This window comes from Pinus tabuliformis, chromosome 1_1 (genome assembly GCF_031772625.1).
Source record: "Pinus tabuliformis cultivar Carrire ecotype Pingquan chromosome 1_1, CPIR1, whole genome shotgun sequence".
In the NCBI taxonomy this organism is placed as follows: domain Eukaryota; kingdom Viridiplantae; phylum Streptophyta; class Pinopsida; order Pinales; family Pinaceae; genus Pinus; species Pinus tabuliformis.
In genome coordinates, this window is record NC_142297.1 from 513,074,941 (window position 1) to 513,091,596 (window position 16,656).

Consider the following 16,656-nt stretch of genomic DNA (forward strand, 5'->3'; position numbering starts at 1 on the left):
GGAAGAGTGACTACCCTTATTCGTACAAATGACATAAACATACTAAAAAATAATGCATAAGTTATGAAAAATGAAGGATTGAAGAAGGATAATTAGGCCAAATGAGCCCAAAATGTTACTAAATTTGGGGCTCATCAGATGGAACACCATACAAGTGTGACTCAGGTGTTGTAGCAAACATCGAAGAGGTTGCGACAGAAGATTCTGCCATCACCGTAACAGATGGTATGGTCTAGGATGTTGACTATACCATATTCAAATGTCAAAATAAGTTTCCTAACGAATCAACAGGTGTCTGAAAGTAATTAGGATCAAAAGGAGCAGTAAAATGAGGAGTACGAGGATATAGATAAAGTCCAGTTCCAAAATGGAATGGAGTTCTAGGTGATTCTACCTCAGGTTCCTCTTCTATCGAAATCAAAAAGGTGGAAGAATTTCACCATCTGGTCTATAATAGACTTCTGGTATTTGTTGCTGAGATAAAGAGGAAGTCTCAACAGTTACAGATGTCTGAGGATTTACTAGTTGATCTTCTTCCAGTAAGGTAACAACTTCTGATTGTTCAACCTCAAGATCCAAATGTTTTGGTAAAAGAGCAAGTTCAAGTTGGGCTTCGTGAACAACTTTTGGTTCATAAGTAACTTTTGATTCAACAATGATAGGTTAAAGTTCTTCTTCTAGTTGAACATATTTAGGTTCAAAAGTAATTTCTTATTGAACAACGTCGGATTGAGAATCAACTTGTTGTTGAACAAATTGGGTTACCGTTTCACTAGATTCAGTTCTAGTTTCCTTAGGTAATTATGGAGATTCCACTTCAGTAACAGATGTACCAGTAACCGTAGGAGTAACTGGGGTCATAGTACTTACCGATATAGGTGCTTTTGGTAATTCAGATGAAGAACCAAAGGCTTGTGAAGTACTGGATCCAGTCAAACGAGGTAGTAAAGGTGGTTTACTCGCTTCTCTCTGTCAACGATGGGGTAAGGATTGATTTTCCTCCACGCTCGCTGATTGATTTTATTACAAAAAAAGAAATAAACAAAAAGGGGTAAGCTAGGAAAAATGGTTTACTAAGAAACTGCGAACTGTAGAATACCTCCTGGAGAACCAAGAAGTATGGGCAAGCAACCTCCCCGAATGTTGTGTTCGATGTATCATAGTGTACAAGGCGACTGACTCAGTTACCTAGGGATGGATAGAAACCTAGTGTTGTCCTCCCATATATACTCGAAAGTACGTGGAGACCCAATCCATATTAGCATTGTCTAATGTGAAACCTCACAGTGAGAGCATTCCCATATACTTTACGTACTGTAACACCGCCTATATACCCAAAGGTAGGTGGACGAGCTATGATATACTCATGTACGTGGAATGAGGTATCACACTCGAAATGTATCGCAGACAAGTTAATGATAGCTGTTATGTTTTATGATGTCGGAACATGTCTCTAGCCTAGAACCTCTAAATGTTTTGAGTTAGATGACAATGCTCCATTAGGTTAATTAGTGCTAATTTTAAGTTGATCTTGATTAAGAATTTGCCTTTCAAGGTTCACCATGTGATGTATTTTCAATTCATAGAATGCAACTAATATGATAAGAATCCTTTTCATTCAATTTTAACAATGAAAACCTTAGCTAGTAGGGATAGAGCAATCAGATTCTTGTAATCAAAGAAAAAAGAACACATCTAATGAAATTTCCCTAAGTTATTCCTATGAGCACACACAAAATCTTTTAATGCACAATGTAATTTTTTCTTTTCAATTCCCTTAGTGTTTTGATGAACAAAAGGAAACTAATGCACATACAATCAATTAATCTTTTTCCAAGAACAAAGACTTTACGATAGTTCTGTTTCGAAAGAAATGAAGACTTTTACGACACTTTATTTTGAACAAAGATTAATCGACTATAAACTAACTTTGACAACGAATTGATAGTGATAAATAAATCATTTAAGAAACACTAAACAATCAAGGACAAACTAGGGTTGGAAAAGGAAACAAAAATTGATTTTAGAGACACAAGCATTATTGACCTTTCAGCAAGCAAAAACAGAAGGAAATTTGGCAAAAAATCAACTCAAAGGAGGGATTTTTGTCCTAAGAAAGATGAACACAACCTTGAATGGGAGATAGTGCACTTCAGATCATTGTCCTCAAGCTGAGGGTGCTCTGCAGTGCTCTGTCTCTAGACCAAACCTACGTTGGTACCAGAGAGGCCATCCTAGGGCCTTACAAGCACAATTTTCACCAAAAAACACTTCAAAAAGGTTGAAACAAGATCAATGGAAGAAAATAACGTCTACTAGAGTGTACTAGGATGAAGGTAAACTACCTAGAATGATGATCATTCCCCAATGGAGTTGCCAATTTTTTATGTGGAATTTTTCATCTACGGATAAATATTGATTCCCTAGGTAGGTAGTTATACCGAGAACAACATATTTAAAGCGCTTATCCTTTTTCTATAGATGATAAATAAGACAAGGGAATCAAAGGACCTACTTATTCTTTCACTTTCCTTTTGTCTCCTTTGTATGGCTCCCATGGCTCCTTGTTGAACTTAACTCGCCTAAAAAGTACCTGCAAGCATAAACAGAAGGCAGAGAACCAACCAAATCAAGAGATCTATCGACTATAAGTAAATGGAATCAGATACATTCACACATATAAACATCATATATCAAGATAAGCATATGGAAAAAGGTGTAAACAACTTTATTAAGTAGAAGGAATAATTACAACCACGAAGTCTGGTTCATTGTCACTCTTCCACCTTGGTTTCCAACCAACATCACATCAATAGCACAACACTCCAGCATCATAACAATGCTTTCTTATAATCTCGATCCTTACACCAAAAATATCTCCTTACAAATTCTCAAAGTCCAGCCCCTGATCACTTAGATGAGTGCTCAATTTATAGGCAAATGGAGGAGGTTTGGTGATAAATGAGGGTATGGAATGGCCTTCCAAACTTAGAGTTAGCTTCCATGGAGGAAGGGATGAGAGGATAGGAGGTTACTTAACTCATTCCCTATCCAATTTCGATCTCAAAGGAGATGATAAGTGTGGGAATCTTCTAGGTGGCTCCAGAAGATAAGAATGTTCCCAGAACCCTACGTGAATTTCACTCAATCTCACTCAGCACAGGTCAAAGTGGGCCTAGGTTCTCTGCAGAGCACCTAGACATGGGCATACCTGCACTGAAGTGCACTTACCCCTATCGAAGGTTGCACTTGTCCCTCAAGGAAGCATTTCTGGAGAGCTTCAGGCCAAGAACTCTCAGGGAAGGAGGCATTCAAAGTGTTGACTTGTCTAGGGCATGTAGCAACTGAATTAGGGTTTGATGAGCCCTAATGGTACTAATTTGAATGATGGGAGTGATGTGCCCAAATGGATCTGTAACACATATGTGGAATTTTTCCACTTACTTTTCTCCCTAATTAAGCTATGTGTGTATTGCAAATGAAAAATAAAAATACTCTAATTGCTCAACCAATTGAGGTTAGCAAAGCAACCGGGGTACTAAATAGAAAATACAAAATGTAGAGGTGAAGGTAATTCACTAAATGATGCCAATCACTTGAGAAAAGAAGAAAAATACAAGGCTCATTTTTTCTTCTTGGAGACTGCACAATCTTAGCCACATAAAGACACACATGCACGTCTGTCAGAGAAAAATCCACATGAGAAAGAAAGAACAAGAAAATTTTCACTTCTGCGGGCTCAGGACAGGTCCTTGAGGTCTGTAAAAGTTCCAGAGAGGTGTTGAGTTCCTTATAAGACGGTTTTGCAGAGAGAAGGTCCTGCAAAAACAATCTTTAGATTAATTAAAATATAATTTATGGTCACTATTACTATGGTAGTGTTTTTGTGGATATGGTGTACCAAAAGAAGCCTCCTTAGCAGTTGATTGATCCCCGCAAAGGATCAGAGTCAGAATTGGTGTTGTTAGTGGACATACTTAAATAAACGCAACATTGTAAATAGTGGAAACAATGCATACATAAACATAAACAAAACAAGGAGGTAAATACAAAAACAATGCTCAAATGGAGAAAACAAATCAATAAGATAATGGAAAAAGATCCTTTTATTCACTATTGGTAGTAGATGTTGAGTAAAACAGATGAATATTAGACACTTGAAGAGAATTATTTGAGCTATGGTGCTCAAAAATCCTCAACAAGGGGGTTTCTTTTCCTCAATATCTGTGCAAGTTTCTGTTCTCTCTCAAAGAAGTATGAAGACTCTCCATTGGTGGATTCCTCTTGTCTTAGTAGGATGATGGATTTCTTATAAGCAATATTGACAACATGCTAGTGTTCTTCCCTTCTTTGACTTCAACAATGTAGTGATGGTTTTCTCTAATAGAAATTTGGATAAAATAAAAATGTCTCATATTTTGGCTCTCCCATCGTCTATTTATATAGAATTTTTGAATCCATCTTCCCCTTGTTAGTTCATGCATGATAATGACACATGAGTAGAACAACATGATTCCATTGAGGGTTTCATATCTTCAAGGTGACTCGAATTACATTGTATTGGACTAAGCTCATGTCAGAGAATCAACCCCAAGTGTGTAGAGTAGTCTTGAATCACTGAGTCATCCATTTTTGAAACCATGTGGCTTTTGAAGGATATTTCGCGTGTGCATGTTTATCCAATAAATAGTCGTGCAACATCAATTGTTTTTCTTTATAAACTTTGGACCTTAGGAGAAATTTGTTTCTTTAATAAACTTCATGATGTATTTAGTTGGAAAATGTTCACTTGTGCATTTTTCTAGACACCTTTTAATGTCTTCTGGATTGTGCCAAGATGCGTACTATTTTCTGGTGTTAATAATCTTAAAGAGGCAATGTTCCAAGCATCGGTTTTAGCTACTCCGTAGTTCACCAAAACCTTTATGGTGGAATTTGATGCCTTAGGAAATGGAATTGATGTTGTTTTAATGCAAGAAGGAACACCCATTTCTTTTGAAATTTGTCTAATCCAGGGAAAGTATTTACAAAAACCTATTTATGAGAAGGAAATGTTGGAAATATTGCATTTATGGAAACAATTAGCAATCTACATGGAAACCCAAGAATTATTGTAAGTGACAAAGATCCTATTTTCCCTAGAAATTTTTGGATGAAATTATTTTCTTATCTTGGTACTCAATTAGCTCATAGATCATATTATCATCCTTAATCTGACGGGAAAATTGACATAGTGAAAAAATATTTGGAATGATATTTTCATTACTTTGTATCTGATAGACAAACACAATGGGTCAAGTGGCTACCTTTCACTAAATGGTGGTATAACACTTCCTTCCATATTGCAGCAAAAATCACCCCATTTATGGCACTTTATGGATATCATCCACCATCCATCACAACAACTTTAAGAGAAAATTCTAAGGTTCAAGCAATGGAATATCACATCGAGCATCAAAAAAAGGCTCTCCAACTCTCAAAAGATAACCTCACTCTAGCATAAAATCGAATGAAACAACAGTCATATCATCATTGTAGTGAAAGAAGCTTTGACATAGGTGACTGGGTAATTTTACAGATACAACCCTACAAACCCAAGTACTATGGTCCTTCTAAGGTGTTGCAAAATATTGGTACTATGCCATACAAATTGGATTTTCCTGCATCTTCTCGAGTACACCCATTTTTCCACGTTTCATGCTTAAATAAGGTTATCAGTGAAAAGATCCCAATTCAAACAATATTGTGACAACTTGGTGAGGAATGAGAAATCATATTGGAGTCGGAATTCATCACAAAAACAAGAATACAATGGCTACTAAATCGATCAATTTCAGAGTATCTCATTAAGTGAGAGAACTTACTTGTTGAAGATTCCACAAGGGAGGATGAGAATTTTATACATAAGCATCCATAACTACTCAATTATTGAGGACAATAATTGTTTTGAAGGAAAGCGGGGCATTAGGACCTTATAATACTAGTGTAGTCCTCTTATTATTATTGTTAATGTAGCCCCATTATTATTAATGTTGTTCCCATGTAGCCCCCATATTGTTATCGTTGTGCCCCATAGAAGCCCACTATTGTTATTTTTATGTACCTACATTATTATTCCTATATAGGCTCTAATTATATTGTGACCCCTTAGACTCCTATATATACCAAGGACATCTTTTCATTTGTATAATCCAATAAATGTTCATTTATGTGATGTAAAAGGTGGTTTCCCCTTAAAAGAGGCTTATTTTGAAGTCATTGATCTATTCTTTTTATATTTTGTGATATGGTTACACAACATGAGGCCAACACAGTATGGCCTCCATGTAACCCTGAATGCATTGAGATTGGTGTGGAGGGAACCCACCTGCCACATATTCCTGATGGATCAACCCTGGAGCATTAGTAAGAGCAGACAAGGGGTGAGTTAGCACGAGATGTCATGGTAGTGCCACATTGTGCACTAATCAAGAGCAAGGGTTGTGTGAAGGTGTAGCCCACTGACTCGGGTGTTCCAAAGGGTCTCCCCTGGAAGTCCAAGATGTGCTTGATAGAGGAGCACATCAAGATGATATGTGTTTCATTGTATTTGAAAATACATGTAACAATGCCCCAAAATCAATAAAAATAGCTTTGGCGGACCTCAAATATTATGCCCTTTTGCTATGGAAACATATCGGGTCCCGGACTTTGTCGCATCGGTGCTTATAATGTAGAAAGTTATGCATTTATGTTTTCCCCAATTATGATCTGCCGATCGCGATATAGGCCGATAGCTCCCTTTTCTCCCTTTTCCTCATATTTGAAAATACAATGAAATATTGGAAAAACATGAAAAATGCCTCCGCTGGACCTGATCATATATATATTTTAATTGACGGACCCTTTCGGGTCTGGACTCATCGCAATAGGAACCCGCCAAGGCTTCCTTTATATTTCTTCATATTTCGTTATATAACGAAAATGCTCCCAAATCATTAAAAACGACCCTAGCGCGGATTTGAAATTTTATGAAGAACCACTCATAGTGTTGTCGGGTCCGACCCATCGGATCGAAGGCATGCTATATGTAAAGGCCCCGCCCATTTGATAACGCTGATAGCGATATCACCGTGGACCCGATAATCTATCAAAAATAACTTTTAGCGCCGTCGGGTCTGGGCTTATCGCATCGCCAACATAACCATTGAAATGGCCTTGCCCCTTTTGAAAGTGCCAACACGATACGCCGATGTGATATCGGCGATCGCTCATCGGCGAGGTCTCCTGTCACTGCCGCTACCTTCCTTGACTTGCGATATGCCAATGAGATCTGGACCGTTGATCGGCTAGATCCAACGACTGAGATTAATTCGGTCCCTTATGCCTGCGCTCTTGATTTTTACATGGTTTTTTGGGTATTTCCGCCTCCCGATAGTGTATTTTTGCCCTCCAAAGGGCTTTCCCCTTGCAATTTTATCGATCGGTGGAAGACTTTTAGCCATAATTTGAGAATTTGAATAGCAACCATGGATCCTTTGGCACCATTATAAGTGTAATTATAGCCTTTGAGAGTGTTTGAAACCATTTTTGATGCTTTTGCACAGCAAAGCTAACACTGGCTCCTTCTGGGGATGAGATCCTCCCTGTGAGGTCTCAAGAACCTGCAGATCAATGCCTTTCCAGCAACAAACAAACTAGCCAAAATTCCTAGTGTTCCATTGGGCATGGAGTCTACTATAGCTACACTAACAACCGATAAAAGCAAAATATTTACAGCTTTAAGGTCAAAGACCTTAAATCACATAGCTTTTCAAAAACCGCCCATTGACTGGGCCGTCAAAAACTGTCTCTCCTTCCATACTTTTCAATATGACGGTATTGTTCCCTTGAATCTGTGAAATGATGAACGGGCCTGTCCAGAAAGCATCAAACTTCCCATGATTGCCTTTCTTTTCCTTAAAAGCATCCCATTTCATGACCAAATCCCCAACCTGGAAATGGTTTCTTTTTGCCTTCTTGTCAAAGGCTTCCTTCAACTTTTTCTGATGTGTTGTAGCCTTTTCAACCAACTGTTCTCGAGTCTGATACAATTCTGTTAGATCAGTGATTCTATTTGCCATATCATCCTCTTCATCCTGCGCTGTTTGGAGCAACTTTGCCACAGGGATGGTAAGTTGAATTGGAAAAATAACATCAGTACCATATACCAGCTTGAAAGGAGAGCAGCCTATAGATCTTTTGATGGTCACCCTGTCTGCCCAAAGTGCATACTTGATCTTGGCATCCCAATTCTTCTTATTATCTTCTAACAGCTTCTTAATAATCCTAATCAGACTTTTATTAGAGGATTCTGCTAGACCATTCCCTTGGGGTTAATAGGAGGTGGAATGAACAAGCTTAATGCCCATTGAATCACACATTTCCACCAATTCTTTTGCCTTGAATGCTGCTGCATTATCTGTTATTAGCTTATGTGGGAAACCAAATCTGCTGAAAATGTTTTCTGATAAAAATTTCATTACCACATTATGATCAACCTTCCTTGTTGGGATTGCTTCAATCCATTTTGTAAAATAATCAGTGGCAACTAATATCCACCTGTGCTGGCCACTGGAGTGTGGGTTGATTTCACCAATGAAATCCAAGCCCCACTGCTGAAAAGGTCCTTTTGCAATTATTGGCTTTAGGGGTAGGGATTTTAACTGCTACTTACCTTAAAATCTTTGGCACCTGTCACAAGATTTAACAAAAGCAAATGCATGAGAAAATAAAGAGGGCCAATAGTACCCAGCTCTGATAATCTTTTGGGTTGTAGTTCTCCAATAATGATGTCCTCCATACATGTTGTTATGGAACTGCTCCATAACTTCTATTGACTGTTCTTTGTCCAGGCATCTTAAAGTCACTCCAGATGGATCCCTCTAATAAAGCAGGCTATCATTGATGCAATATTTCATTGCCATGAGCTTTAACGTTCTTGCTTGACTTTGAGAAAAATATAAAGGAACTTCTAGCTTTAGAAGGAAATTAATTATTGCAGCATACCAGCTACATGATGCTAGGTTCTCAGCCACTGACTGTCCTCTCTGCGTTTCAGTTGTTTCATGCTCTTCTATTTGACCATTTTCTGCTAGATTGAACAAGAAATCAATGTCCAACGACCTCCAATTTTCTTCAGCCAACAGTTTAGCAAGCCCCTGACCTCTTACCAGCTTGGTAGGCTTCAGCACTATGTTGAATTCTATCATTTTTGCAATCCATTTCGCTCTTTTTCCATCAGCATCAGACTGCGTTAAGACATCCTTTATCGCAGCAGAAGGCACATATGCAACTATTTTGGAATGCAAGATGTATACTCTGAAAGATTTCAACGATTCGATAAGAGCATAAGCCTGCTTTTCAATAATGTCATACCTTAATTCAACATCCCTCAGATTCTTGTTGAAAAAGGAAACTGGATGCTCTTGACCTGCTTCATCTTGTTGCAACAGGACAGCTGCAATGGTATCCTTAGAGGCAAATGAGAATAGATGAAACTCCTTGTTATAGTCAGGGCTTATTAAAGTAGGAGCTTCCACAATAACCATCTTAATGGACTCAAAAGATTTTCTAGCCACATCCATCCACTTTACCTCTGCTCCCTTTTTCAACATGGAGGTTATGTGCTTGACTAGCTCTGCTGTCGTGGCGGAAAAAGTCATTTGGGCTGACACAACTGACCTCCCTAGGAGTTTACACTCTCTAGCGACAAACAAGACAAAATGGAATGATCTTTCTCTAAATATACCTTTTATGACATGAAAAGTACAAGTGTTTAGGCTTACCTTATTCCAACGCTGTTGTTGTAGTTCGCCCTTGCCAATCCGGATGAGCTCCTCCTTCAAGCCAATTCCTGCAACCACAAACAATCAAACAATTACTGAGCACCTGTATTTCATATAATAAAACATACATTCAACATGCAGACCAAGGAACACATGAAATAACTCATTAACACAAGCTATTGAGAAAAATAAACCAGTTTGTATTAATAACGAAACAAAGAAACTCTTACAACCTGGCCTTGGTGTTGTGCAAGTTCCTCCCAGGGTCCATCAAGTGTTTTCCTCTACCTTGACAAAGCTCACCCACTTCCAAGTAGAATCATGTAAAGACAATCTCTCCTCACAAAGGTTCTAATGGAAGTCCTAAATCCTGCAGCATTTACCCAAAGAAAATGTATAGCTTCAACCTCTCCTCCTCTTGGCTCAATGCCTTTATTTATAGTGCTGTAAAGAGGTTATTCAGGTCCACTATCAATGGGATCATTCCCCTTTATGGGTGGGATAGCTCCCTTATTGATGGGATAAGTCCCCTCTTAATAGAGATACATGAACCAACTGGAGGCGCATCCATTCCATCAAACCGACCTCTAGAATGTTCTAGAAGTAACCACAAGTAACTTTCTCAAGATAAAACTTGCGCATTTTGCCTTTTACAGGAGGATGCACCTGTCCTTTGATATACAGAGCGTCCATGGACACAGTTTTTGTGAACATAGCCTGCGTCCCCGCAGGTAAGGCTAGAGAGAACCTGCGACCCCAGAGATAAACATAGTTTTTACAAGACTTTCTCTCTTCTTTGAGTTTGAGATGGATAACAGAGGCATAAGACTTGCCTAAGAGGGTAGCATGACTGTTGATTTTGAGCCATACTAACTGTAAGTAGTCAAGGTGACATTTTTTAGTGTAACAGATTGCCCCCTAAAGTGCGAAGCCTGGAATAGATTGGTGTTTTATAATTCTAGGAAGGGTGAAGCGCTTTATCATTTCAAGGATTGACTTGTGGATGCCCTGGTCGGAACCTGCAATTTTCAACACAAAATACATGTATAAGATTATATCATCACTGAGGTAGGCATTCCCATACTCAGATTCAAAACTTTAACTAATGGACTAACTATTCTGGTACAGGAATGATCTTGCAGTACATCATTTTTATAGACTTTTTTGTAGACACAGTATGGACGCAGCCATCTGTTTATGATTAGTCTACATAGACAATGAATACAAAACTCCTCGCAGCCTGGATTAATACAAAACTAGATCCAGGGTCTTCACTTCTACTTCCCGAATTGGTACGATTCTAAACATGTGATTAAATGATTCGATGTCGAACATGTTAGAAACCACTTGATTACCAGTCGATGATGTGAACTGTTAACAAGCGTGAGAGAGACCACCAGTAATGTCAATGGTTCTCAAAGTACCAAGTACAACCCGTGAAATGTGAATAGATGCTTTGATGTCGAACATTTCACGGAATCCCTTGATCGAAAGTCAATGATGTAAACTGTCGTCAAAGGCGAGAAACCTGCCATTGATGCATGCAGACTCCAAGGTACTGTCGATTCCTAAGTCATCTTTCTAGATAATGTGTCGATGTCGATAGAAAGCGACTCGTTGCAGGCAAGCCCGCAACACGAAATCATTGTTCAAGTTGAAGAAATGTTGCTGTAAGGACTGACTCAGGGATGGTCAATTGGATGATAAGTATTTTGCAGATGAAAGTTTTGCTCGCAGACCTCTTGAACACATAACGACACAACAGATGGTTTGGTGACGAATAACTCAAAGTCAATCCCTGAACCCGGTTAAAGATTTTCAAAGTCAACTGTGAGGTAGAAGATTTCCCAACCCAGGTGAAATGCAACAGTGTCGTGTTCAAGAGTGGTAATAAAGTTTCGTTTGAGACAAAAGGTGACAAATAGGTTCATTCTTCTCTCTTTTCCCCCACCATTTCTGGCAAGTACCTCTTTATTTTTATCAAGCTTGAGGAGGATAACATATGCTTGGTTATAAGCTCATCCTTCGGACGAGTCCAACCTAGTTTAAATTCGAACCCTAGGAAGGAGTGGTTCGTTCCCGTTTGTAATTGAACAGGTCCTTTACTGTAAAAGTTTAACGAGTCCAGTATAGGAGAAACTCGGTGTTTTTCAATTTTAGAGAGTCTGAAAAACTTAAGGAGACTCCATGTTGAACTTTTTCGTAAGTTTGTGTCCCTCAAGCCCGAAAAAGTATAAAATAATACCTGGGGGAACCGCTTGATCTTGCGACCAAGGAGTACTTTCATGATAGTGTCATTGACCTGAAAAGTAAAAAGCGATCGAAGACACGTCGTTTTAGTTCCTTATCGAGTTTGAAACGACAAAAACCCGGCAATCTTTTCCTGATTTTACGGTCAGAAAAGAGCTAAAAGGGGACCGTCTTTTAATTCCATTTTAACGAGTGAAAAAGAAACACTCGGCGATCTTTTCATGTTTTACGGAGTCAGAAAAGGGCTTAAAAGATGACTCTGATAGTTTAATTTGTGAAAATTACAACTTCCCTTGAAATCCCTTTATCCTGCACAAAAGCAACACATTACTCATACCTGCTTAAAATAGGCAAAAATTCATCGAAAAACATCTTTTCATGGTAAAAAATGAACTAATTCACCCAAAAAACCTATAAAAAGATTTTTTACCATGTCATTTTTACCGTTTGACTTTGGAGTTTGAAAAAGGAGCTTTTGGCAAGAAAACTTCCCGTGGTTGCTGCGGAAAATCTGACCGTCGGAATCGAACGCCGCTTCACCGAGGTATTTTACACATCCCCCTCTTCATTTCTATCCGTTTAGTTTTTTGTTTTTTGTCCCTGTTTCATTTTTTGGGAGGCTTTTAGGTTAAAAATGCGCCCTTCGGCGGACGCAGGTGCCCTTCGGGTGACCTGCGTCCCCCGACTTTTTCTCACACGGGAAAAAGGTCGGGGGACGCAGCCCGCCTTCAGGCAAGCTGCGTCCGGACGCCCTGTGCTGTAAAGCCGGGGTGCGTCCTCCGCCGAGGGCGGATTTCAAAACCCAAAACCTATCAAAAAACCACCAAAATGAGTCAAATTAATTTCTAATTGTTTCTATTGGTGTGCAGGGCTTCAAACATGCTAGACTGGAGAGAGAGAGAGCACGTAGACGACGATGAGGCTGCGATTAACCACCAGCCCTCATTGGATGCTTTACGAACATGTGGATTGTATAAGTATTGGACCATACCGGGCATGAGGGGCCAGGTAAGATTTTTGGAATGGCTTGTTCAGCGATGGAACGTTCAGGATCAATGTTTCTACATTGGAGGGCACCAGCTCGAGATAGAGCCCGCCGATGTATACTTTCTCACTGGCTTGCCAAACAGAGGTGAGCAACTCAACCTCGCGGGGACCCAGCCGGGTGGCCAATCCCTTGAGGATCTCCGCGAGGAGTGGTGCAGACGTGGGACTCGCCATAAGAAGGGTGTGGAGATAAAACACATCGCTTTGGCGGAACTTAGAACTATTGCATTTACAGTCACCAGGATTTGTGGCGCGGCCGCCTTGCACATTGCTTCCGGATCCCAAATGCGGATGGCAGTTGACTGTTACCAAGGCACCATCTTCAACTGGTGCGAAGCTGTGTTGGCTCACATGAAGAGCCAACTGACCAAGGTGAAGAACGGGCGACTTAAGACCTTTGGATATGGGCCTATAGTCGTGAGCTTTGCCTTGGAGAGAGTTCCTATGCTGATCCCTCAGCAACTCACTGTTGATGACTTGGGTCCTCGGGAGCCAAAGCTGGTTCGATGGGTTGCGGTGATGGCCCGGCATCCTGACGAGGGTGCTACAGTGGTTCGATTCTCGGACAGTTACTTCGACTGGCTAGAGGGCCAGCTTTTTGTGATACAAGACTTTCCATATGCCGGAATGGATTTCAGAGGTGATCCGGACATGGTTCTTCCACAGGGAGAACAATGGGACGACAGAGGTACTTTCATTTTCACAAGTTTTCTAATTATGTATTTTTTTTATTTTTCATATATATATCGTCTCAAACTAACAGTAAAATTTTAAAAATGCAGATGTTGGACCAGAGCGTCCAGCCAATCTCCGTCCTTACGACAGACGACATCCAGTTGCACCGGCACCGGCCCCACAGGACGCGGCTGCGGACGTACTAGCTGAGTTGGAGCATGACCTAGATCGTCTTACGGTAGACATACCTGAGACTTCTATGGACGACATTCCTATCAGGCTTCAACGTTTTGTAGTCGCGGTTCCTGGACCGTTTAGGAGATTTTTGCGCAAGGTAGCCCGCGCAGTGATATCGTATACAGAGCACCACCAGTGATTGACTAGTCACTTTTGTAGTCACATGTGACATTTTTGACTTTTTGTACTATCATTTTGCCGATCATAAGGTGTGTTAAACCTATGATCGAAGACGATGTATATATTTTTGGACACACTTCTATTTATATCTATATATCACTATTACCGGCTTATCTTGTTTAACATGTATGATGAAATGTTTTTAAATTTACTTGCATGATTATTATAAATGTCTGTCCAACACTCGAGAAGCAATTGCATCTGCTAATGTATTCAGGGACCTTGGAATGTGTTGATATTCAATGTAATCAAATTCACGTTCCAAGAGACGCACTCTCAAAAACAACCTTAACAACACAGGATTTCTAATGGCATAAATTCTATTAAGCTGTAATACAACAAGTTCAGAATCTAACCTCACAATCAAACGTCGAATTCCAAATGAAATAGATTCGGATAATAATTCAACCACTGCACTGTATTCTGCAATGTTATTCGTTGTTTGACCGAGGCTTACCCCACGCATAGAAACTAACTCGTCAGAGGGTGAATAGATAACCCAAGCTGCGGAAGAGATATTCCGTGTACTACGACAAGCACCATCAGCAAATCCAATGTATGTTTGGAGAGGCGTCGACATCTACAATATCAAGAGTAAAACCAAGATAAGCCAGGATAATGACGAAAACCACACTTGCTAAACTAAGCACACTAACTGAACTAACACACTTGCTAGCTAGAAAGGAAATCTAACCTATCTAAAAATTTCTCCATCCATCATTTTAAGCATAATACCTCTTTAGGTAAAGTCCATTTCTGGGTTTGCCCAAAGAGTCCCCATCAAAATCAACTAACTCATAAGCCCCTTTTGCTAGCTTTCGCTTTACAATGTAGGGCCCATGCCACATGGGAACGAATTTTCCAGCACCTAGCTTATCGTTTGCTTGATCATATAATAGTACTAGGTCTCCTTCTGAAAAACTTCGAGGAGTTACATTTTTATCGTACTGGGCTTTCATTCGTTTTGCGTGAGTCTCGATAGCTAAAGTAGCGTCACGCCGAGTCTCATCTAATTTAGCCAAGTATAACAACCGTTTCTCCTCTTCGGAAGTAGCTGGAAGTAATTCGACAGCCATTTGAAGTGATGGGATTTCGCATTCAATGGGTAACACAGCTTCCAAGCCATAAACTAGCTGAAAAGGGGTGAAACCTGTTGAATTTTTCACTGAAGTTCGATATGCCCATAGCGCCGAAAATAACATGTTATGCCAATTCGTTCGATGGATACCAATGATCCGTCGAATCATGACGACTAGAACTTTGTTGATTGATTCAACCAAACCATTGGCTTGCGGATAATAAGGTGTAGAGTTATCGTGGCGCAAACCAAGCTGGCTTGTAAGCTCAGTCATCATGACGTTTCGAAAGTGGCTCCCATGGTCAGTAATGATTGCTTGTGGGACACCAAACCTAGTTATGATATGATTGAATACGAAAAGTGCAGCTGTCTTGCCGCTCGCGTCGAATGTAGGCATCGCCTCGGCCCACTTAGTAAAATAATCAACCGCAAGGATGATATACGCATGCCCCCCGGCCGAGTGAGGGTTACAAGTAATAAAGTCAATGCCCCATTTGGCGAATGGACCAGCGGCAATTATAGGGTGGAGAGGAGCAGGTGGAGCGCGCATCTTGCGATCAAACACTTGACAGTTGTGGCATTTTCTGACGGCAAGGATACAATCTTTAAACATAGACGGCCAGAAATAGCCAGCGCGCAACACCTTCTGAGCTGTGGCATACCCAGACATATGACCGCCACATGCTCCAGAGTGACAATCATTCAAAACTCTCTCAGCCTCTTCGTGAGTTAAACAACGTCGAAAAACTAAGTCTGCCCCCAGGCGATAAAGTGTATCTCCAATAATTCTGTACTGCTGGGATTGAAACCGAATTTTTCGACGGTCTTCCTTGGAAGCTTCAGGCCGAAAGGTTTGGGTTTGGAGATAGATGATTATATCCCCATACCACGGATCTACAGTGCTAATGAGAAACAAGGATTCGTCCGCAATGGACTCCTCTGCCACAGTCTCTGTGTCAGCACTTGGGAAATCACACATCAATTCCGCAAAGACTAAAGATTTCTTAGACTTGGACTTTTCAAATTCCAAGTCGAACTCTTGCAGGATGACAATCCATTTAGAGTACTTGCCCCCTAGCAGTTGTTTTGTCAATATATAAATCATAGGGTTGCAATCTGAAACAACAGTAGTTTTGCGGAGAAGAATGTAGTGACGGAAACGCTGGACAGCTTGAACGGCTGCCAGGGCCAATTTCTCCACATGTGAATATTTTAACTCAGTTGGATTTAAGGTTCTGCTAAGATAATATATCACATGCTCTGCCTTGAATTCATCTTCTTGAACTAACACCATTCCAATGGTGGAATGCGAAGCGGCGAGGTATAAGAAGTAGTCCTGGTTGTAGTTGGGAGGATGCAATAACGGTGCATGGGTTAACGCGT